General features: G+C 43.2%; 1 protein-coding gene across 3 annotated transcripts in view; it reads left to right on the top strand.

Annotated features, from left to right (window-relative positions):
* Positions 1 to 25,364, top strand: part of LOC144818519 (A disintegrin and metalloproteinase with thrombospondin motifs 3-like) — a 641,954-nt gene that overhangs the window by 290,097 nt on the left and 326,493 nt on the right. The window lies entirely within an intron of this gene.

Genomic DNA, 25,364 nt, shown 5'->3' with positions numbered 1-25,364 from the left:
CTGAAAGGTCCGGGACCCTTGTCCCATTAATCTTTTACTGAAAAGTGAGATTATGATGGATTTAACGTGGTGAATTTATGTAGCAAAGTTGATTTTATGTGGATGAATGGGTGTGGTGGTTCCACACTTGAAAGCCCACAATTGATATTTTGGTAGCTATTAATGTTGTGTTGGATTCTTACACTGGTTGATAAAGTCTGGCAGACAGCTTGTGTTGTGGAAGTAGTTGGTGTGATATCAGTTAGTGTGGAACCAAGATGTCATCCTGTTGGGGAAAAAAAAATTGAATTATTTTTTATTTACATCAATGTGGATTGAGGATTACTATTTCTGGACAAATGCCTGGTTGACCAGCTGCATCAATGCCTCCAAGGTTGACAATGACAAAGTTCCTAACATGTGAAAGATGTGCAAGACATCTACTAGACTCAACCATCCATGTCATCAATGATGCTAAAACTGCTCTTCTCCATCAGAACATCTGAGCACAGTGGTGTTCACAGTGGCCCGTGGGAAGGGGAAAATGGGCTGAGCCTAGATACCGGGATGCAGACTCATTCTGGCCAGACTATTAATGGCTTCCACCTACCTGGCATCATGAGCTAGGGTAGGGCTCTCTAGTAGAATATTTTGTATTTTGTCCAAATGCAGTCGGAGATGGAATGGATGACAATGTAAAACTGTTGGCTGGATGTTACGAGAGACACAAGAATGTAAGATATTGTTATGGTCCTGAAGGCAGTTATAAGAATGTGCCAGCAATGATCTGCCACCCAGAGTTTCATACTAAAGGATCTCCATTTCCATGATAGCATCTAACAAAGTGGTCTGTTACTTCACCTATGTACTGATCACTCCAAGGTCTGGAATATAGCCTTAGAGCCCAACGTAGCAGGCTATGCTGGCTATTAAAGGCCCAATCCAGCGTTAAAGGCCTGAGCCGAAGATGAGGGCCTTTAACAAGGGAGCGGGCCTTTATTGGCCAGTAGAGCCCCCTACAGATGTCTCTAAGGCTATTAGAACATTCCTACCTTAGAAGCAGAATGTTCTAATTTTTAAAAACAAAGGCCTCACGGAGCTCAATGAGGCCTTTGTTCACTGCAACAGCTGTGAACAAACAGTGGAATGTTGATGCTCCGGGCTTCTACCAGCCATTAGACACCTGGAGCTTTCCATTGTCTTCAATGGAGAGCTAAACATTCCAATATTCTAATAGGGATTGGTCTTCAATGATGCTTTCTTCAAAGACGATGATGCCTTATTCTGTGCACACAGGTGAAACGCTGCTTAAGAGGGCTGCTGGTGGAAAATTTCAGGAGATGAGTGAAATGAGTGTGGCCAGAAAAAAAGAGCAGGCATGAAGAGGATGAAGACCAGTTAATGATTGGATGCTCAGTTCGGGTTTTCCTAACCACGTTATTCTTCCCAGAATAGTTTTCAGTGGCTAGAAGGTTCCATTAGGGAGAATATTTTCAGATATTTGATGTTAGCTGGTTAATTAGAACGTTTTTATAGTTCCCTCTGAAGCCAAGTTTGTCTCATGGCGCTTTTGTTAAGGTGAATGTGGATCTGTAGTATACGTTCATTTGCTAATATTCAAAGATTTCACTTTTTTGCCATATGCATACAAAGTTATTTAATTTTCTAATGGGGTATGATAAGAGTATTGATGTTTTTTTTATTTAACCTTAAATTGCCCCCGTTTTTCAAAGCATGGGCGGTTGGCCCATCTGCAAAGAATTATTGCTACAGTTTGTAGACCGAGGCTTTCTTTACATTTGTAAAATCTGGAGGAGTCGAGGGACTGGGGAACAAATGGCTACTTATTCTGACTAACACTGAAAAAAAGCGAAAGCAGATTTTGGCAGCATTAGAAAGAAGGTTTTTTTGTGCTGTGCAGGCGCGTCTAGAGGTATGTTAATGAGAGATGTATATCCAAAGCAACCACAAAATGTCTACTCACGGAGTGACACCTCACAGTGAGGCCTCGTTTAACAAGTGCAAGTGCAACATTTGAGTTTAAAAGGCTCAAGTTTAAGTGCTTCTCCAGTTCCACCTAAAATCCCAGCTACCGTTGGGCAGTTGGTAAATGTTACAAAGTAATGTGTGTGACTGAGAAATTGAATGATTGGTAAAAAGGAAAAAAAGTGATAAAGGAAATTAAGGAACTCCTTTTTGGGTTCAGAGCCATTTATAAAAAAAATATATATGCTCATATTTATAGCATATATTGAGAAAATAGTTTTTGGCACTATACAAAATTAAACATTTTATGCCATAACACCTATGCCTTCATTACGAGTGTCTTGTTATTTTGCTCTGCCTGCACAAAACATTATTTGTGCAAGGATCACAGTAACAAGTCTTGTGGAGTTTACTATACCCTATAATTACCAGGTTTAGTGGAATTATAGCACAGGGCAGCACAGCAAGTTACCTTGCTGTGCTTGTCTGCATCACAAGGTAAGGGCAGGAATGGACTGTATTAATCCAATACAGTGCATTCCTATTCTTTCCCCCTGTGCTGGTGCCATTTCGGCTGCCTAGCGCCAATGGAGGCACCATACACCGTGGTGCAAGGGTGCCTCTGTTACAGACAGGATTGTTTTTGTGCAGGAAGGGGTAACTTCCTGCCGAAAAACAATCCATAGAGGCGCTTTACTCTTTCTATGTGTGCTGCATTCTGCAGCACACATAGAAAGAGTTTAAAAAAACGAGGAGAAATAAACATATTTATCCTCGTTATGCCCTCACCTGGGGGGGGCGTAAGATTTTGATACATTACCAGGTTTACAAGTCCTTGGAAATCTGGGAATATGTCTAGATCCATTGGAGTTGCCTTGGAACACCCACTGCAACACCCATGGAACGCCTCCCTTGGGCAAAATAAGGCAACACAGCGATTTGTGCTGCCTTGCAATACTCCATATTTGTGAAGCCATTCAAAGCCATGCAAAGTGGCTTTACGTGGCTTCATAAATATGATGGAGAGATTTGCGCTGTGCATGTACCACATTGCGTGGTGCAAACATGATGCAAAGCCCTCATAAATATGCCCCTAAGACTTTTTCGTAGTCCATATATTTTCTGACCTGTAAAGTTGTCTTTTAAATTCATGGATAGTGCTGATATATAAACATAATCTTTATTGTTTGTCATCTGTACATGTGTGCTCATTGGTCCACTGATTTATTATGACTAGTGTAATAATGTAATAATATTTAACTTTGGAAGGGACAATTGCGGTTTTCATTCAATATGGGATATTGTTAGTATTAACTATAATTTTATGGGCCTTTTCATGGAAAGAAAAAGCATTCTTGGCTTACAATTCTGTTCCACTAGAAGCTACCAATTACACCCTTAATGTATTTACACAACTACAGGTCTTGCACCTTATTCATGCATTAAACAGGTGCCACACAAAATATCAAACTCAAAGACTCATGGAAATTGGCAGAAAAGATCAGAAAATCCTCATAAACAAGAACATATAGGACTGAAGCAGGGACACACAACAGCAGGGAATGTTGAGGGACAGGAGTCTGTTTACAAGGAGCCTTGGGAAAAGGGTAGTCTAGATAAAATACTTTTTGTAGACAGGGAACACAGGGATAGGAGAAAATGATGTGTGGCTAGAATAACGAGAGACTCAGAGGGAGTGACTACTACAAATATAACAGGGTAAGAAAAGACATCATCTCAAGCAAAAGGAGAGAGGGAACACAGAGTCAAGTGTCTTCTTATCAATTATAAACTGGATAAGTGGTGAATCACAAACACAAAAAAATTATGTCGCAAAAAAACTGCACTATGAACTTTTTTTCAGATCCACACAGAGCATTCAGAAGGACACAAGACCCATTCTTTACCCGTATAGAGACAGCACTACAATAGCAGACATAGGTCATGTAGCAGGCTCTAAAAAAGGACACATCCCTCCCGAGGGATAATCACATCTAGCTGACACCATGACACATCTAGCTGTCACAGTGCTAGTCTACTACACCACAAAATCTACCTACCTACAAAGCACTTTTGTGGGGATAAACCTGACTCCATGAATCACATACCCCACATTTTCTCAGGCCAGGGAGTGGTCAATGAAACACCCCGCCACAAAAACTGATTAGCAAAATCGACATTTATTGGATATCTGCACTATGCAAAAATTGCATGACCTAGCATAATCTGGATCTGGGACTTATGAGTGACAACATGAATCAAAAAAGTTTCACTAGGAACCTCATTAAAGATTTATTGCGCATGGGTATAAAAGACAGGAAACATGCTGCCTTATATGCCCCATGTTGTACAATTTAGTTGTGATCATGAGACAGGGACCCTATGTAACCACGGATATCATGAGAAAGAAGACCTTCTGTACATTTTGTGGCAAAATAAATTTCAGCCAACCACAACAACACTGACCAGGAATAGTTGGATACCATAGGAGAACAGCAATATCCAGAGGTCTGTATGTGACAAATTTATCACAATTCAACTCACTGTTAAGGTAGACCTGTGTGCTCATGACTTTTTATGACACTGCCCATGGTTGGACGGGCTGTTAATTGGGTGCTGTGTAGGGGCAAAAAAGGCTCTGTTAGCCACGGTGCTTGCCGCTGACATAATGAACTGGAATCACTGGCCCATACATGTTCCTCCCAACTCACCTGTATTAGAGGTACAAGGAACACTAGGTCTATCAAGATTATGTACAGTGACACTCATTTACCCTACAGCATGCGTCCCAGTAAAGCACCACCTGAAACAAAAAATCTCTTCAGATTGCACAGATGAGACGGAAAAATTAATTTTTGGTGTTTGGACCGGCACATGGGGCACTGGATATGGATCCTGTTAGAAAGGGTGAAATATTTTATTGGTTAAACATAAGGAGATGATGGACGGAGTGCTGAAACTTTTCAGACACTCACCCCAGTCACAGATCTGGGTTGAATCCATCATCATTCTTTAGTTCACTTCGCCACCTCAGTTCAGACCTAGCTGTATGCAAATCAGTCTTCACTGAACAGCCCAGCCCAAACTGCCAAGCCAGGTCTTCCCTGAACTGGAAACAAGCATCCTGGGACCAATTTCTGGGTTCACCCTTCATCAGCCAGGCTAGCTTCAATCCAGTGGCAAAGTGAGCAAGGGACCCACGTCTGGGCATACCCTGGCAACTTAGGGCGAACAAAGCAAACACAAGGAGAAGATGGACAGAGCGTTGAAACTTTTCAGAAACTCACCCCCAGTCACAGATCTGGGTTGAATCCATCATCATTCTTTGGCTCACTTCGCCACCTCAGTTCAGACCCATCTGTAAGCAAATCAGTCTTGACCCTGTGTCTCATTGGAACAGTCCAGCCCAAACTGCAAAGCCAGTTCTTCCCTGAACCGGAAACAAGCCTCCTGGGACTGGTTTCTGGGTAACACCCTTCATCAGCCAGGCTAGCTTGAATTCAGTGGCAAAGTGAGCAAGGGAACCATGTCTGGGCATAACCTGCTAACTTAGGTCGAACAAAGCAAACACAAGGAGATGATGGACGGAGTGCTGAAACTTTTCAGACACTCACAACCATTCACAGATCTGGCTTGACTTCATCATCGTTCTTTAGCTCACTTCGCCACCCCAGTTCAGACACAGCATTATGCATATCAGTCTTGACCCTGTCCCTAATGAGAACATTCCAGCCCGAACTGCCAAGCGATGTCTTCCCTGGACCAGAAACAAGCATCCTGGGACCGGTTTCGGGCTAACAGCGCTCATCAGCGAGGCTAGGTTGAATCCACTGGCAAAGTGAGCAAGGGACCCACGTCTGGGCATACACTGCCAACCTAGAGCGAACAAATCTGGGTTGAATTCATCATCGTTCTTCAACTCACTTCGCCACCCCAGTTCAGACACAGCTATATGCAAATCAGTCTTGACCCTGTGCCTCATAGGAACAGTCCAGCCCAAACTGCAAAGACATGTCTTCCCTGCACTGGAAAGAAGCATCCTGGGACTGGTTTTGGGCTAATAGCCCTCATCAGCCAGGCTAGCTTGAATCTAGTGGCAAAGTGAGCAAGGGACCCACGTCTGGGCATACCCTGCCAACCTAGGGCTAACAAAGCAAACACAAGGAGATGGTGGATGGAGCGCTGAAACTTTTCAGACACTCACCTTCAGTCACAGATCTGGGTTGAATCCATCATCGTTCTTTAGCTCACTTCGCCACCCCAGTACAGACACAGCTACATGCAATTCAGTCTTAGTCTTAACCCTGTACCTCATTGGAACAGTCCAGCCCGAACTGCCAAGCTGTGTCTTCCCTGCACTGAAAACAAGCATCCTGGGACCGGTTTTGGGCTAACAGCCCTCATCAGCCAGGCTAGCTTGAATCCAGTGGCAAAGTGAGCAAGGGACTCACGTCTGGGCATACCCTGCCAACTTAGGGTAAACAAAGCAAACACAAGGAGATGATGGACGGAGCGCTGAAACTTTTCAGACACTCAACCCCAGTCACAGATCTGGGTTGAATCCATCATCGTTCTTTAGCTCACTTCGCCACCTCAGTTCAGACCCAGCTATATGCAAATCACTCTTGACCCTGTGCCTCATGGGAACAGCCCAGCCCGAACTGCCAAGGCAGGTCTTCCCTGAACCGGAAACAAGCATCCTGGGAGCGGTTTCGGGCTAACAGCCCTTATCAGCCAGTCTAGCTTGAATCCAGTGGCAAAGTGAGCAAGGGATCCACGTCATCCCTAAAAAGGTAACATATATCAGGCCCTTTTCAGCTATCCCTCAACACCATATCACATTCTGAGCCACTCTTCCACTCCCTTCGCCATTCCTTCTCTCAAACGGGACAGACTCTCCACAACACAATCTAGAACTTCCCACTCAAACCCTCAAAATGTTGTACAAGTGCCCATTGCCTTCTCACCCATTCACAAATCTCTTCCTTCCACCTTTAAATGCCTGCTACACAATTGCAGATTAGTAGCCAACCCCTAAATTGAAACTGCTGAAATGATTCATTCCTACAACCTCAACCTTCTATTTCTGACTGAAACCTGGCTCTCTGACACCTGCCAGCGCGTACTTAACTTTCTGATCCCCCTGGCTTCGACATCATCTGCCAAGATCGAATTGGTAAACTAGAAGGAAGTATAGAGCTTTTCCACAAATCATCCCTCCAATGTATAAACCTAAAACAAACACAGACTTTGGGTTTCAAGCGCCTATTGGTTGAACTGAAGATGTCGCAACCGAAACCCACAATTCCCCACGCAATCCTCAACCTTCTGTTGTCGAATACCTAATCAAATTAATTGCTGAAAGGTTGACTAGCAACTCAAATAACATCTTTCTCTGAGATTCTAACGTACATTGGGGATCTATCTGACCCAGCAGCTTCCCAAATAACTCTTTTCCTGAACAACAATTACACTAACACAACAGTGGAGAATAAGACCATGACCAAGATTTGCCCCGCTCAAACTCAAACTCAAACTCAAACTCAAACTCAAAAACCTACACAACTCCTCCTCAGCACAATGGTTCTTTGAGCAACTCTTAGAGGAGTGGAGGATGCTCAGAATCACTGGATGCTGATAGTGACAAAACCCCTCAAAGTAACCCCTAGAAACTATTTGACATAGCATAGAGATTACAAACGCCACATCTTCAAAGCTGAAGTATTTAGTAGCTAAATTGCACTGTCCAAAAGCAAACCCAAAAAACTCTTTGACATTGCCAGGGAGCATCCTTGCTGCCTCTACTCAATCTCCCTGACAAAAAAGAAACTTGCGACAATCTCTACAATTTCTTCTCTAAGAAGATTGACACAATTGAACTATCCATCCCAAAAACATTGCTCTCGTTCCCACTTGAAGCACTCCTGTGCAAATCCAAAGAAACAAGTTCTAACTTCACTAACCAACTTTCACTAGAAATCACAGTCTCAGCTATCAGACTCTCATCCCATTTTACTTATTTCATCCTGGCAACAATGATCAAAAACACTGCTGCACTCCTAATCCCTTTCCTCAATCAAATATTCAACTTCTCCCTCAGTGAAGGTGTAGTACCCGGCTGTCTTGAAGCTATGCCAGATCGCCCTACTTCTGAAGACACCAGACGAAGACTCCTAAGACGACCCTAAAGATTTCTGCCCTATCTCCAATCTTCCTTTACTAGCCAAACTACTGGAAAGCTGCATGGCTCACCAGCTGAACAACTATATCAAAAAAGACAACCTCTTTGATGACCACCAATCAGGCTTCAGACCCGGCTGCTACATCGAGACCACTAAGCTAAAAATAATCAACAATGTTTTCCACATTTCTTACCATTTGACACAGTCAATCATGCATCCCTTCTAAAAGTCCTGAATAGGTCTGAAGGATACTGTACTGAACTAGTCTGAATTCCACCTATTAAATCTCTCCCAACTGGTCAAGATCTCAAACTCTCTCCAAGTCCCTGCATCTGCGCAAAGGAGTATCGCAAGGCTCAATCCTATCTTCAACACTCTTTGATCTTTAAATGGAACTCCTCTGCTCCCTCCAGTAAAACACAACAACCTATTTTCATCTCTATGCGAATGACACCCAACTGTATCTAAGAGGAGCCTCTCCCACTGATCTTACACACTGGTCAAAAACTCTTGCGGACCTCCAATGATGGATGTCGCTCCATTACCTTAAACTCAATTGCCAGAAGAGAGAGTTTCTCCTGTTCTCTACAACGCATTGCAACCAGCCTACAAAGTCCTGGATAGCCACCTCAAATCTTCTTATCTGTACACCTCTACTCGTAGACAAGGCTAAATCGCTGGGCTTTACACTTGACACCAATCAGCATCGGCATGCACAAATCAATGCTATAGCAAAGGGTGCCAATTCCAAATTATACTTCTCAAAGGGATTAAACTCTAATACCCGACGATGACTTCAGTTGACAATCCTCTTAAAACTAGATTTTGGCAACTCTCTACTTATTGGCACTCCTACAATTCACCTTGCCCCCCTGAAGGCAGTCTTTGACTATGCTGCTCGCCTCGCCTCTGGACCAAAACAATCCAAGTACATCAGCCCTGTCCAGACCACACTCAACTGGCTTCCCATTGAAGCAAGGAGGACCTTTTGTGATCATCCACATAACTCTACGTGAAAGCTCGCCAAACTATCTCACAAATATACTAACCATCTCAATTGGCTCCAGTTACAGAAGTTCCAGCTCACTGCATCTGGAAACCCCTACCATCAGAAAATCGAGAACCCTGAAGCAGTCCTGTTCAGGCGCCGCCCCCCAAATCTGGAACACCATTCTTCATTCCATCAGGACCAACCCTTCCCATATCTCCTTCAAAAAGGAACTGAATATCCTACTCTTACAACAATATCTTCCAACCTAACTATAAACTGCTGAATACAAATGCATGCTGGATGACTTCAGTTATTCAGGCCCTAAGTTCCTTTTATTAGTTAAAATCTAAAGGCTAATATACTTTATGATGAGCTTCATGCTATACAGACTGGAAATTAATATAGAAATATCACGCATTCTTTGAAATGCAATTAGATATTTTACTTTTGATTTTATAATTAGATATCACACCTTACACTGACAAACTCCATCTTTGCCTGTATTAGGGGGCACCGTTTTTTGCAGGACTGTTATAGAAGTATATATGTTTCCGATTTGTTTATTATTTAGGTCAAAATCATTGGCCAACGAAGTCTGTTTTGTCTATACCCCAGGTTTCAGATTTGTATAACCGAAACATGCACAGTCTTGTGACCAAAAGTTAGTTTAAGAAAGCTACAATGCAGATTTACCATAATTCACGCAGCACATCAATGTTGAACATTTGCTGAACTGCACTGTGCGAAAAGTTTTGAAAAATTGCTGATGCCACCTACAGCGCTCATGCAGAAAAGTCATCTTTCTACAGCACCACGAGACGAGATTTGTATTTAAGAGACACCCTCCAGTATTCATTTTTATTGACCAGCACAGAAGCCACATGATGTTTGTCATTTTTCATAAATTACACATATTACAAGTAGAAAAAGCACAAGATTTTATAACCTTTGACAATTTATGCGACTGCTTTTTATTGTTACTAGGTTTTCATGCAAAGCCAGCTTGTGCTAGGTCAGCAGATCTGCCTTTGCGTGTAAACGCTGTTCCCGCCCTGATATGCCCACACTGAATTAACTTAAGAGGGGGCTTGCTGCTATGCAATACAGAGCCATTTTGCTTCAAATTTTCAGCACAAACCCCTATTTTGTATGAAAATTGTATCGACTCTGGTGTTTGTTCTGCTTTGTGTTTCACTAGAGTAGGCCTAAAACTATTAGTCAACCCGGAGCTACCATTATGGGGTTTAAAAGTGCTTATATTTGTAGCCAGTGCTGCTGGCAGGGGGAGTCTAAGCGCTAACTTTTGCCCACTGACACGTTATTAAGAAACCTCTCACACATTTAAAAATGAGAATCTTTTATTTTATCCCTACTACTTCCGGATCAAATTTGTGTTTTGGAATCCAACGGAAGGTCAACATCTTATACATTATATGTAGATTTTTTTTTAGTTATGAATATTTAGTGAAAAAATGTGTTGAGCTTGCCTGAAAAGTTTGCCAATCCTTGAACTCCTCCTTGGCAGCACTGCTTGCTCACGAAAGGCTTTGTGTTAAAGTGATTTTAGTAATTGCTTCCTAACAGTTGGAAGCTGGGAGCAGCGAGCTTTATCTGCAGGCTTTCTTTTCAGCATTTTTATTTCCCCCAAAGAACTCGAGTGCCTGCGTGGCTGCTGCTGTTGCCATGGCGCGAGCGTTGGGTGTCTCAGCCACAGGTGGAGGAAGTTCACAAGAGTGACGAATGGTTTGGAGAGCTCCTGGTTGCTGGGAGAATGTCAAACCTTTGATATTTTGTGTCGGGAAATTATATATTTTGATTTCAGAAAGGAACTGGCCAAGCAGAGTATTAGGGATTTCGCATGACTCTTACCTATTGTATTATCACCAAGGCTGGTCGAACTTGCTTCATTGTTTTGAAGGAACTTTCATTAAATTCCATAAAAAATTCAGTGAAATTATGCCTTTGTGGCGAAATGCTTACCATTATTTTGTGACACTTTTTTTTTTAACTAATTGCGCCCCTCCTGTTAAAAGGGCTTATGAGACACAAGTACGAGGCTGGTTTGAGTAGAATATCAGCTAGATTCATGAAAGACCCGTTTTGCGAGTCTATAATAGCGATTCATAAGGAATCGCTATTACAGACTCGCAAAACGGGAATCATGTAGGAATCGCAATATCTATTGCGATTCCCACTGATTCCTTATTTGCGATTAGCTAATTGCTAATCGCAAATAAGGAATAACTCCCCATTCATTCCTATGGGCCTAAGGCCCATAGGAATGAATGGGGAGTTATTCCTTATTTGCGATTAGCAATTAGCTAATCGCAAATAAGATTGCGATTTCAAGGGTTCCAGGGTGTCCAAAGGACACCCTGTAGCACCCCTGATATGCAAATTTACACAGGTGTTGCGCACACACATGTCCAAAGGACATGTGTGTGTGTAACATGCAATTGAGAAAAATGCACTAAAGTCAGACTTTGTGGTAAATAGCGACCAAAAATTGCGAATTCGCAATGTAAAATTGGTTCATGAATTGCATTTCAGGAATCTCAAATAGAGATTCCTTAAATGCAATTCCTCGCAAATGTGCGAATTCTTTATTAGCCAATTTTGCATTTGGGATGATAAATCCCAAATGCAAAAAATTGCACTCGCAAAGGGCCAGATTCTCAGAATCTGGCCCTTTGCGAGCGCATTGAGCTTGATGAATCTAGCTGTATGTCTTTTGTTGAACTTTTTCTGTTGAAACTAGTCTCTCGTTGGTATCTGGCAAGACGTTATGGGTGTGGGTAAAAAAATATAAATAAAATGGTGTAATGCGTAATTTCAAGAAATTTCACGAATTTTCGCTTAACACGAAATCCATGAATTTTTGCAAACGTCACTGGCGTAATTAATATTCTGTTTAGTCCTAGCTATCTCCAATGAATGAATTCATGTTTAGATGAAAGAAGTGGTGAGTCCTGTTTTTTCGGTTGAGATGTTCCTCAGCCATAAACAAACACGAGCAGATCTATTTTTGCAACTGATGAAGGTCAATTCCATAAGGTTATTTACAAAGTATGAAACAAAGGGCCGGATAGCATAACAAGAGTATGGTAAGTATTAATTTAAGACTTAGGACCTGATTTAGATCTCGGCAAACAGGTGACTGCGTCACTACAGTGACAGATATACCGTCCTCTAAAATATAAATCTATAGGATATAATGGAATTTATATTTCGGCAGACAGGACATCTGTCGCAGTTGTGACGGAGTAACCCATTCACTGAGATCTAAATCAGGCTCAAAGTTCCTTATCATTTAAAGTGAGCACTGGGTGTGTTACTTTTCATATTATACAGCTTTATGCACTGCACAATTGTTGGTTGTCACTGGAAATTTGAAGGAAAGTGCTGCTTTTAGCTAGAGATGTTGCAACACTTGTTGGCATCTCTAAAGTAATTACAAAGCACCAAAAGAACACAACAGAACAAACACAAAGCAAAATAACAACTCAACAAAACTATCAGCGTGCAGCACAATAAAACACAACCCATCTCCATTGCATCAAATTGGAACACCACAAACATCCACACAGTCTTATCACAGAGTTTAAAGGTTTAGTAAAACACTTTTGGCTTAGAGAGCCTTTTGAGACCAGCAACAAAATACAAATAAAAGTTGAAATATAAAATCTCAGAAAATCACAGCAAAAAAGAAAAGAATGAACAAACAAAACAAAGTGCAGAATCAAGAAATTATGGAGTGTCCCGTGCTTGTCACCTAATCCCAAAGAAAAGCTAGACTGCTCAGTTACCCATAAAATGTTAAGTCTCATGTTCCCCCAGCATCACACCAGGCTTTGTGTTGGCCTTCCTGGGAGGATAACAGTCCCCTAGCAAGCCTATTAAACTGCAGAGAGGTAAAACTCAACCCTTGAAGCATTAAGGAAAGTGTCAACAAGTCTTTGAAGTCTGAGCTCAGTTCTGTAACTCAGGCTTCTGGCCAGGAAGGGAAGAACCAACAAATCTCTCAAAGTGTAAAACTGTGAATTGTTTTATATGCATCCTGAAAGATACTACAGAAAGGGGTGTCACTAACACGTCCCTGGAAGCACTGCTCAGAGATACTTGCCTTGCATACTCTGCTGGAGCCCACCCACTAATATCTTGCACTGCACATGTATTTGATAGATGTGCTGTTTCTTACACGAGAGACCATTTTCTACAGTGAAATATGAAATATATTTGCCTGAGACAGATGATTTATTTCTCAACTCCTCTGCCTAGATAAAGCGATGTTATTCCATGTAGCTTTTGTATAGAGCATAGCCAATGCTATGTTGTTTTGTAGTGTTATTGGAAATGGCCCTTTTTGCAGGGTTATCCCAATACTTTTTGCTTCTTCCTCCTATTTTTTCCTGACCTACTGTTGTTGGTTTTAGGACTCCGGGCACTGTACCACTGCTGATCAGTGCTTAAGTGCATATGCTCTGTGTGTAAATTGTGTTAGGGATTGGTATTTCCATGATTGGCATATTTGATTTGCTTGTTAGTCCCTAGTAAAGTGCACTGAGTGTGCCAGGGCCTGTAAATCAAATGTTACTAGTGGGCCTGCAGCACTGATTGTGCCACCCACATGAGTAGCCCTGAAAAGGTAACTCAGACCTGCCACTGCAGAGTCTGCACGCAGTTTGTAACTGCCATGTTGACTTGGCAAGTGCACCCACTTGCCAGGCCCTAACCTTCCCTTTTCTTACATGTGAGTCACCCCTAAGGTAGGCCCAAGGTACCCCTGTGGGCAGGGTGCAGTGTATGTGAAAGGTAGGACATGCCCTGGTGTGTGTGGCATGTCCAGATAGCGAATGACTGCCAATTTCGTTTTTCACTATTGCAAGGCTACCTGTTCCCATACGACAGAATGGGGAGTTTGTTTATAACATACATAAACATAACTGGCCCTGGGAACAAGGTAGGGAAATAACGTTTAGTATGCCTTGACTCAGAATCTAAAGATGCATCTTTTAGTGAAGGTGATTTTTACATTCTGTGGTTGAAAATACAACTTTTACAAAGTAGGTATTTTCTTGCTCAGCCATCCAGTATGCCTCTGCTAGGATGTGTATTGACTGTCTGGCTTTAGGATGACAGGGGCTGGGGTGGAGCCGTGGCTCCAGAGAGTCTAGATGGGTCAGGGATGGGCTGAATAGACCTGGGCTGCATTCCGAGTGGAGGGAGGAATTTTCCATTGTTTTGAATAGACCCTGTCTGCCTTTGACAATGCTGTCCCCGCCTCCTGCTGGGAAGCTGCACCAGAGAGGACAGAACAGGGTCTCGCTGGGCACAGCCACTCTCTGCCTGAGAGGACAAAGGATTTTGGGCTATAAAAAGTAGGGTCCAAACCCCCGAACTTTAGAACTCTTTTGGACCAAGAAGACTGCCAAGAAGAAGAGCTGGAGAAGCTGTGAGGAGGAACTACCACTTTGCTGAGTCCTTTGCTGTGTTGGCCTGCAGTGGCTGCCTCTGTCTTGGGCAGTGAAAGGACTGGACTGAACTTTCTGCAATCTACTTTTGTGAGTTTCTATAAGGGCTTGAGGTAGCACTTGCCCCTTGTTCAAGAAGTCTCAGGAACAGCAGAGACTTCAAGTTCTTCTGCCCTCAGCAATGGGGACTGTGTCTTTTGTGCTGCAACAGAATAAAAAGCAACCAGACGTTGTCTACGACTCCGCTGCTGACTCCGTGTCCTGAAGACACCGCAGATTGCACCGCCCCAATGCCGCACCGCGACCCTGGTCTCACCTATGACTCTTGCTGACGCTGCATTTCAAAATGGTACTGTTTTGCGGGTCTCCCCGACATCGTAGCTGGCCTGCGATGCCACGGTCAGCCAGAACTGTTTGGATTTGTTTGTTCCCCTTACGCCGTAATAGCCCAAGAGGTCTTGTCTTGAGTATATCAAAATATTGGATATTTTTCTAAACTGACGTTGTGTCCTTTTGTAGTGCTTATACTGTATTACTGTTGGATATGTGCTAATGCTTTACACACTGCCTCTAGAATAAGCCTGACTGCTCGTGCCAAGCTACCAAGGGGGTGAGCAGGGGTTATTTAGGAGTGTAACTCCCTTATCCTGACTAGGAAGAAGGGTCCATATTTGGACAAAGGTACCTACCTCTGCCAACTATAGACCCCCGTTTCTTACAAGTGTGAGAAAGTGTAACAAATAATTTAATTTCCTGTTCTGAATATCTTGTCAGATAATAAATACTTTTCAAGCCCATGGTGATGGGTGCTTCAGTTCATGTGCCTAATACACGCACAATTATATCATTAAGGTATAGAAATATATTTGTATTAGGTTTGCCCTGACCTCACTAGTGTAATGCTAATCTTTCAAATTGTTTCTTTTTTTATGTCCCCACAGTAGATAGGTCCCCTTGGGTGCCTAACACTCCCTAAATTTGTTTGAGTGTAATTCTTGTACAATAAAGGGACATCCACTGGTACAATGGTAAGAAGACTACACTATAATGTCATTATTTGTTGTTTTTTTTTAAACCGACTTTATTAAGTTTACAAGCTGTATATAGTAATGGATCTTAGGATACATTAGTAATAAGTAGGAAACCCCAACAAGCAATGAGAAGCAAGTTATCACAGCTGAAGCGAATCCCTTCAATTACAGTTGTCCATTAACCTCGTATTGTGGGATAGGATAAAAACATAAATCATAATAACGGCCCAACTCCCAGTCAGCGACCCCTTACTTAGTGTCAACTTTAATACATTAGTTATCAATCCACAAGGATCCCTTTTTTCAGTCGGTGTGTTCCTCTTACAACTCTGGTTCACCCATAACCAAACCCTGCCATCCCCACCCCCCAGGCATGTCGCTGACTATCAAACCATAAATTCTTGACCTACGGTACACCAGATTGTGAACTGTTCTCCATTCTAATACTCTATAATGTCATTATGCTATCCTTTGATATCTCCCACCTCTCTATTGGCTACCTTACTCCTACCCTAACACCATAAAGATTTGCTATTCAGTCAACCTTGCCAATCATGATAGAACAGCATTTGTAGCTCATTGCTGACCAATGCCACCACATGAATGAAGAAGTTAAAACTAATCGGCTGTCACAAAAAAAAAAATCTTTGGTGTGATCTATTGGCAAAATAACTGAATGTCTCTCATGGCTCTGAATTACCTATTCACTATAAACTTTCTGTGTCAACCTTCTTGCCCTTTCTAGACAGTCCTTTGATCTTCGTCGTCAACAGGATAAGACCATGATAAAAGCCATGAGTTAGAACCAAGAACACTTTGACTAACACTTCCATATATTTTTCTCCAGTCTCTCAAATGACTATCTCTCCATCACATCCCACTTACATTGCCTCTCAATCTCATTAGACTCCATCCCCACCAAACAGTTCCCCTCCCCTCTTCCCATGCCACCTCACAGATATACCTCTTTATCTCTCTCAACATTATTGACCCTGGAAGTACTAAACCCTCAAACAGAATCTCAAAAGAACTCTCACTCACACTTAGCTTCCCCAACTCCATCTTAAATACTCCTCTTATCCTCCTCTATGCAGAGAATCTTGCATCTCCCAATCTGGAGATTTATCTGATTCCTACATCCTCCCTTTGCACCACTCTATTATTTATTTCCTTGCAGACATCATCTCACTACCAGTACCTACTTCCTTATCCTGAGTAGTCAATCCCTTCAAGTATCCCAAGGTGGAGACCCTAGGGAGATGGAATGATTCAGATATTCTCAACTCCCTGGGAAGGTTTGCTGCCTTATCTTTTTAATCCATCTATTATTTGCATGAAAGCACAAGAAAAGCACATGCTGATCCTCCACTATTACCTTAGGTGACACATTTTAACTCTGCATTTTGTTGGCAGACGGCCTTCATCATTACTTCAGAGGATCAAAGAAACTTCCCACTTACATGCATGTGTAACATGTCAAATACCATTAGGCCAATCGGCCTCTGGAAGGGAAGGGACATCACAGTATATTTCAAAAGCTTGGCTTTTATATGTTGCTACTCGTGAAGAACTCCACTATGCAAATCATCATAGTGGAGCTCCTAGGAAAAGATTTGGAAACTCCTGGTTGCATAGTACTCAATGGACACTGTCCAGGATACAGTGATTTAGTGCTTCTCCAGATGAGCCAGATTCTGATAAGTTTCATCTCAAATAAATATTTTATAGCTTGTTGGATAGAGAGACACCATGAAACTTATGAAATGAGAATTCATTCAAAACCAATGGGCTCTTAATTCCAGAAGCCACGTATCACCACTCGCTTTCTTATCCACTAAGTTGATTAAGCTTCCTGCATAATTAACCATATTAGTAGTAATGCCTCCTCAACAAGTGGATCTGTAATGTGAAACAGAGTAATGAATTCAGATACACCTTTAAAAAACTCTATTGTCCTCTAGGAAAAAGTCATAACATTAATTTTGGCTTTAAAGGGTAGGTTACATGTCAGAACCTCTTGTAAAGTACCATGCCTCCTTAGTGAGAAACAGCCTCCTCTCAATTATTCCATACAGTTTCAAGATACTTCTCAATAATTATATCTGTTTTTCCCTGGACATCTTGTGCACTCTATTAAACCTTTTTGTTGATGGTCAGATACTCACAGACCAACATGCTATACACCAGGTTCAACAGGAATACAGAGACTGGGGTTCCTACTCTATGGCCCTGACTGGTTTAAAGCTCAACAGGTTTGAATAATATGCCTGACCTATCCAGGCTGCAGAAAATACTTTTTTAGAGATAGTAACCTTAAACAAGCTAAAGACTTTCATAGAGGAGCGAAATTTGCTGCATGCAGTGGACTGAATTGGTCCTGAATTCAGTATTTCTTTCTAGGAAGACCACTGTCAGGTTTTGGGTTTGTTGTAGTGTGACCAGCACTTTCAGGGCAAGGACTCAATGGAACTTCAAAAAATATATGTTTGTTGTCCTTACCATTGTCTTACCAACCACATTGCTGTTTCCTACTCACGCTCTAAATGGGATATATAATGCCTGTCTTGAGAAAGAAGGTTGTATTGGCCTGGACGTCTAGAGACAGTCAGCTGCACTAGAACAAACGGATGTCTGATCAGAAACTAGATTTTGAGACACTTTTCCCCCAAGCCTGAAACCTTATAAGACTAGATGAGGTGTCATTGCTTTTTCAGGCCCTCTAAGGAATCACTACCACCCAGAGTGAGGGGAGGATATGATGGATTTGGTGGGCAACAGCAAACAAACTCTAGACGTTTTTCTCTACATACATCAAATGGGTTGGCTAATGTAATATGTGCATTGAAAACGAACCATTTAAAGTATATTCACTGAACCTTGTCTCATCCTGGCTTATTCTAGGTTGTGCTCATTTGTTATAAATGCCAACATTGACATCAGTGGATTCATTTCATCCTTACCCTGTCAAAACGAATCAAGCTTCACAGTTGTTTTCAAGTGTGTGTGATCATGGCAGAAAAATGTGAACTTGGACCCTCTCCTTGTGAATGCATCCCAACACACAACTTGATTTTTGCTCTGGGGCTAATGAAATTATAACTTTCTAGAGGCATGTGGGTCTGGAAGCCTTCTTGCATCCCTGCTTATAAACCAACACATACTTAAGGCTTAGATATTTGCTAGCAGGTCTTAGCTCTGGGCTCACCCATGCTGCACCTTTACCCATGCTCCAGGTTTTGCATCATCAGCTGCTGCAGAGTGCATTGGGTCTGGACAACTGCCCATATTTGTCATGGCTATTATTGGTTCCCACCACAAGTGGTGTGTGGACTAACATTGTCTCACTTGTGGACAAATGTACCACCACCACAACCTAGTACCCATTATCACTATGACAATGTTGATGATTAAAGAAAAGCCCATCACTTAAACACAAACCTACCCACCTTCCCTCTTTTCCAAAAGAAGTTTAGAGAGGCTTTCTGTTGGGATGGAAAAGTACTCTGCATGGTAACAGGCGTGCACCCCTGCCCTGAGTGCCCAACTGTGCTGACGTCTGGATCCCTAATCCTGATATTGATTGTTATAGACACATATGGATCATATTGTGCGCCAAGACATAGACCAGTCCCACAGACTGCAGTCCTTTTTAACCTGTGTCACTGAAGTGAGACCTACAGGCTCACTTACTATTAAAGTTCAGCTGCTGTGTACTTAACTCACCCATGGCCTACTTCAGATTGGTGGGAAGAGCTGCACAGAAGTGATGTATCTGTGCTGGGTGTTTGTGTGCCAGGAAAGGGTGCAACATAGGGATAGTACATTACTGAGCAATCTGTGCATAGTGTATGCATGTGCTGGATGTGCATGTACATATGAGTGGTACAGTCCCTAAAGGATGAAGTGCTGTGCACTGCTTGCAGGATAAATGCATGTCCTGGGTGTATCTGCATGTGAGTGATCCAATAGATAAAGGATGGAGTATGTGCATTCTAAATGCATATGCTGGATGTGTGTGTGATTATGAGTGGTGCAATACAAAAAGGATACAGTGCTGGGCAGTGTGTGCATGTTAAATTCATATGCTGGATGTACGTGTGCCTGTGAGTGGTATAGTACATGGAGGATACAGTACTGTGCAGTGTGTATATGCTCTATACATGCACTGGATGTATGGGTGCCTGTGGACGGTACAATACATGGAGGGCCCTTGTTTTTTTTTAGGATACCCAGGCCTGCATGGTGAAACATAGAAAGGAGGTAGAGAGATCCACTCCAGGACAGGTTTGTGTATGGCTGTATTCCTGTAAGCTCGTGGGATAAACAAAGGGAGGGGAGAATCAGCCCTTCCCTGTACACATCAAACGGTGCTCATGGGTTCTGAGCAGGACATCTTAAGAAGGAGATGGGGCTGATGCAAGAATTATAAAGAATACAGCGGGGGCCCTGGGCTAACCTTTGATGCACATATCACTGTGCCTAACATCCAGCTGTGAACTCTCGTCACACCCATGGCCTGAGAATATCACTGTGCTAATAAGTTGTGTTGCTGTGACACCTTATGCCATAGAAGGTCAATGGGAGCACCAAGGACTACAACTTGGTCTGTCCTGCTGGATAAGTGAGGACGCCATGGGAGCACTGGTACACAATCACCAAGGTGAGGGACTCAAGACAGAATTGTCATAGCCACCCCCTATTGGGCATCTGAACGAACACTTACCGCGCAGGTGGAGCCACAGAATGCCTCCGGGGCACGATGGAGCCAGACACTCCGCACTCGCTCAGTGCAGAAGTCTGGGCCGTATGCGGCCTACTTACCTAAACTTGGCTGTTGCAAGTGAGGATTTGGCTGGACAATGATTTATTGCTGTTGCTGAATAAAGTTTGAGTTGTGAGCTTGTGTTCACTACCCTGCTGTTTGACCACACAACCCAGAGAGTCAAGTGCAGAAGGGGTACTTGGCCCAGGTACTCCGAATCCACAGTTAGCTGGGCCCTGATGCTTCACAAGTAAAATGCCTCAACCCCCACTGTTAGATCCAGTAGCCCCTGCATGCTCCATGACCCTTTAAAAGGGGTTCTGACAATAAGTGGCAGCAGTGGGATACCAAACATATAAAAGACTGTATAGAGGTGTGGCACTGGCCAGTTCACATTTGCAACAATAGCACTATTAGTCCAATCTATTCTACGCACAAAGGCGACACGCTTAGACAATGGAAAGCAAAGGTTTGGGAATTGACCTCAGCACCATGTCCGGAGAACAGATGAAGTATTTATGTAGGGGCAGAGGGGGGAGGATTCCCAGGAGTAGGGACAGAGAGGTCCTTGCTAATTTCATTTGGGTCCGGTTTTAGATACTGGGTGAAAGGGATGAGGCTTTAGTTGACTCTTGGGAGGGAACCATGATAAGGAACCGAGCAAAAGGGCCCTGTGGATTCAGGCTCTAGATCCCCTTGGCACATGTCCATCCCAAACACGCCAGGTTTGCACCCTATTGCATGTTTTAGAGTTTCACAAAGTCAATTTTAGAATTTTATAATACGCCAGGTGTGAACACCAGCTTGAGTTTCTAGGGTATCACTGTCACCAATTCCAGGAGTAAATCCTTTGGCGGGGTTGAGGTTAGCAGACACCCTGAGCTTGCATTTGGCACATAAGAAAGCTGAGACTGTTGAAGATCTGAACGCCAGAGAGTTTGAGAGGGATAAAGGAAGACTAACTCAATGGGAATAAGAGGAGAGTTGGAGGGAGAGACAGGAGCAATAGGCCCAGTTGGCGAAATTTCGAGAGAGGGTGGAGTAAACAAAGAGAAATGGAGGAGAAAAAAAGAGAGTGGGAGGAGAAACAGAAGGAAACAGAAAGAGAGCTGGAAAGGGAAAAGATAGTCATTGAGGGAGAGAATCTTAGGATGGTAGAAATGACAACTCCATCTGGGATAAGTGACTCTACATCCTGTTCAGGCCAGTTTGAGGCCAAGGTTCCAAAAGATCTTGTGCATGTGTATGTGGATAGTCAGTTTGTGAGCTTTTAAGTCACTTGCAATGGGCAGGCTTAAATGTGGTGTCTAAGACAGCTGCCTTAGTGGGGCGCTTGCATTGGAAAGGACAGCTGTCATTTGGAGAATGCTTTGGCAGACTAGATGGTGTATGAGCGAATGAATGAAGCTCTGAATAGATGGTTTGGTCTATAGCCACCTCAGTACCTTCAGAGATTCTGTGATTGTAAGGGGACGGAGGCTGTTCTGTTTGAAACTTGGATTCATGGTGTATTGTGTGATTGGAATGAATGGGGGTGTCGTTCAATCTCATGAGTATATCCATGGAGTAAGTTGTCTGCATTCTTTTTTTTGCTTGGTCATTACTCTTATGGTGTCCTGGCTGTAAATGTGTTAAGGGCTACCAGCAGTGGTGAGCTTGTCAGCCAGAAAGTCGGGGTGCTGGTTTTGATGGCATGGTGGATGATTCAGCTACTTTTGAAGATGGTGTGGACAGGCGAGGGATGCCAGTGGCATTCCACCATGTTAGGTGTGATGCCATATTTCTTTACGTCCATGATGAGACTTGGAGGAGGCCCTTAAGGGGTTGGGGGGAAGAATAGAGTCTAAATAAAGTCTGAGTTGCATTGAGAAGGGCTGTGTCAAAACAGATGTGAGACTAGGGGGGCCTTGAAAACAGTTCCAAAGTCCCTTTCTGGATGGAAAGACTTTTCATTGTTAGGGGACAGAGTTTGTACCAGGCTATCTTGGTTTTCCTGGAAATTAGGTTGGTGTCCAAGCTGAATCCAACTGACTTGATATTATATAAAAGTTGGGAGTGGAATTCATCAAGGTTAATGTCACTGATGTATGTTTGGACTTGTTGCTTGTTGTTCTAAGCAAATTGTGAGAATTATGTTTTGGTGGAGTTCAGCTTCAAGTAGGTGCTAGATATACAGTTATGCTAAATAAACAGTGTTATTCGAAGATGTTAAAGGCCTTTATTTCCACCTTCCTTGGCTAGCAAAAATGCCACAAAAAAGATTACAGATTTAAAAGAGAATAGTCTTATGTTGTTCTTTCACCTGCATGCAGTTTAACCATTTGCACTTCTTTTCCTCCTGAATCAATGTCATTATTTTTGCTTTTGACCAGTGTTGGGTGACTCTTGCCAATGCAACTCCTTCCTTCAGCTTTATACCTCGTTCTTTTCAGCTTCAGTTGATGAATGCAATTTTGTTATTCATTTGTAGCTATGTGTTTAAGATACTATATTAAGAATATGAGAGGGTGTTCTTCCTAAAACGGTAAGCTTTGTGACTGGCTGATTGACAGACAAATGCAAGATTAATGCACATGGTGCCCTAGTGGTGCAATGGCCGTGTGCCCACTATGGTATTACAGAGGGGGCTATGTGTGGCCCCTTCTGTAATACTAATGTATTGTATGTGCGGCTGCACATGTAGCGTCAAGGCTATCTCAAGAGAGCATTCCCTGTTTAAAGCAGTAGGTGCAAAGGCAAAGAATCAGTCAGTAGGTGTAATGAAAGTGCACCACAAAAAGGTGGCTCAGTGTCAGTTTGCACCCTGAGGTCAGCCCTCAGGACGGGACAAAGGGATCCTATGGACCCCAAACATTCCCCTGCAGGTGGGTGCACTCAGCTACTAAGCCTGCCTGCAGGTGGATCTCTGTCCCCTCACTACAGTGCAGGAGGGTGCTGCCTGCACAGTGAAACCCTGAGCAGCTGATTGAAGCAGTCGCTTTGTATTTCACGGAATGTTTCGCCCCAATGCAGCCCTGAGTTTGTGGCTGCCCTCAGGGGGGTCACATTTATTGGAATTGGGTGTACTGTTCATTGTTCGCCTGGAACATGTACTTTCCACAAAAATGACACTGATGGCATTAGCCAGGGTGTTGCTACTGTTGGTGCAGCAGGTGCAGTGTAACCGGGTCCCAGAACTCAAAGGGGCGCATTGAACCATGATAATTGCTGTATTTTACTACCCCAACAGCACTCAAAACGGCATTTTCCCTTTCTTGCCGCATTGCCCATGGTATCCTCACTACGCACGCTATTGGGCAATAGCCCACATTGAGCCTGAATCACAAAGGTAAACTGAGACGAAAGTCTAACTTTATAACTTTCGGTATTCACAAAGGGCATTTACGAGTAATAGAGTTAGATTTTTGTCTCAGTTAAAGTTATAATTTGTTCTTATGTTTAACTGAGACGAAAACTGAGACATTAGTCTAACTTTACTACTCGTAAATGCCCTTTGTGAATACCGTAAGTAGTAAAGTTAGACTTTTGTCTCAGTTTACCTTTGTGAATCGGGCCCTGGGTATTTTCAGTATCCTATGTATACTGTGTGTGAACAGCAACACAAATTATTCATATTTCAATTACAAAGATGTATTACAAGGGGCATTGTATGTATACATTGCATGTATTGCCTGTGAAATGTAAACAAACACAAGAGTAAGTACCCTTAACCCCTTCCGTGCTCCCGTTGGCCGTTGGCCGTCGCGAGCACTACCTGGCTGGTGCTGCGAAAGTCCAATGGTCGACGCGGCCCCGCCCACTCCTTAGAAAGCCCGCACCGCGCCGAAATAACGGCTACGGTAAACGGGTTAATGAAGTAGAGACATGCTATACCATATGTAACTTTAGGTGAGTTACACAGTTTACTCCATGATGCATGTCAAAAAAGTGAGAAATGGGCAGCGTTTTACCAAATGTTAGAAGGTGGAGTACGGCGCGTGATGCATGATTCAGTGCAGCGTGCATCCTTTGCCGCCATTATCTCAGGACGCAGCACTTTTCACTCCGTGACATCATCACCTATCACGTTTGCTTTACAATTCAGGGAAAGCTGCCGGGGCAGATAAGGGCAGGGCAACTTTGCCTGTCAGGGAGGGAGCCCCAGCTTCCCATTGAGATGCGGTGAGATTTCAGCGCCGCCCTCAACAACCCCCCAACAACCCAACCGCGGGGAGGGTAATTGACCGGACTTGTAGAAGATTAACGTATTTGCCTCGTGTTTCGAAATTAAACAGAGTGTGAGGTGGCATGATCGCGCCTTTCCCCTCAGTGGCGGGACGGACAACGAGTCGTATTGAATTCCCGGGAAGAGACCGGGCCCGTCAATGGGGGCTCGTGAAAGGGGCACTCATTGAATGACCTGCCGGGGCTTTTCTTGTGCTTTCACAGCCCTTTATAACACGAGTTTCTGAATGCTTCCTACATAAACCAAGGTCAGCCCAGGGGCCTTTTTAATGCCAAGGGACCCTCCCTCTTTAATCTGCTCTTTCCTGTGGGAAAAAAGAGGCTGAAAGCAGAAGGGGTGGCGGCCATGTTAGGGACGGGCCCCTTAAACATTTTCCTTCGCCGTTATTCAAATCTTACTGCTTTTGAAATGCTGCCCTTTGCAGCATTTTCAGGCTGTGCTGCAACAAATTCCAGAAACCTACGGGAACAAAAGGACAGCCACACGTTTGAAGTTAGTTTGTCAGCTGTGTGGTAAAACAGCATGGAAGTTACGTGTGCAAAAGTATTCTTAAAGGAACGACATACCTACCCCCAGCTGGGAAGCCATGTACATAAATATCAGTTTGAGAGTCCATTTAGGATAGGGTACAGCAAGGCCATCACTTTCGAGTGCTGCACTAACCGTGACTCAGCACAAACAGGATTTCGTCCCTGAAATGGGAATACAAAATGTGTGGTAATATGCACTTTTTTCCA

The sequence above is a fragment of the Lissotriton helveticus genome, chromosome 2_1 (assembly GCF_964261635.1).
Source record: "Lissotriton helveticus chromosome 2_1, aLisHel1.1, whole genome shotgun sequence".
In the NCBI taxonomy this organism is placed as follows: Eukaryota; Metazoa; Chordata; class Amphibia; order Caudata; family Salamandridae; genus Lissotriton; species Lissotriton helveticus.
This window is presented reverse-complemented; position numbering and strand designations above follow the sequence as displayed.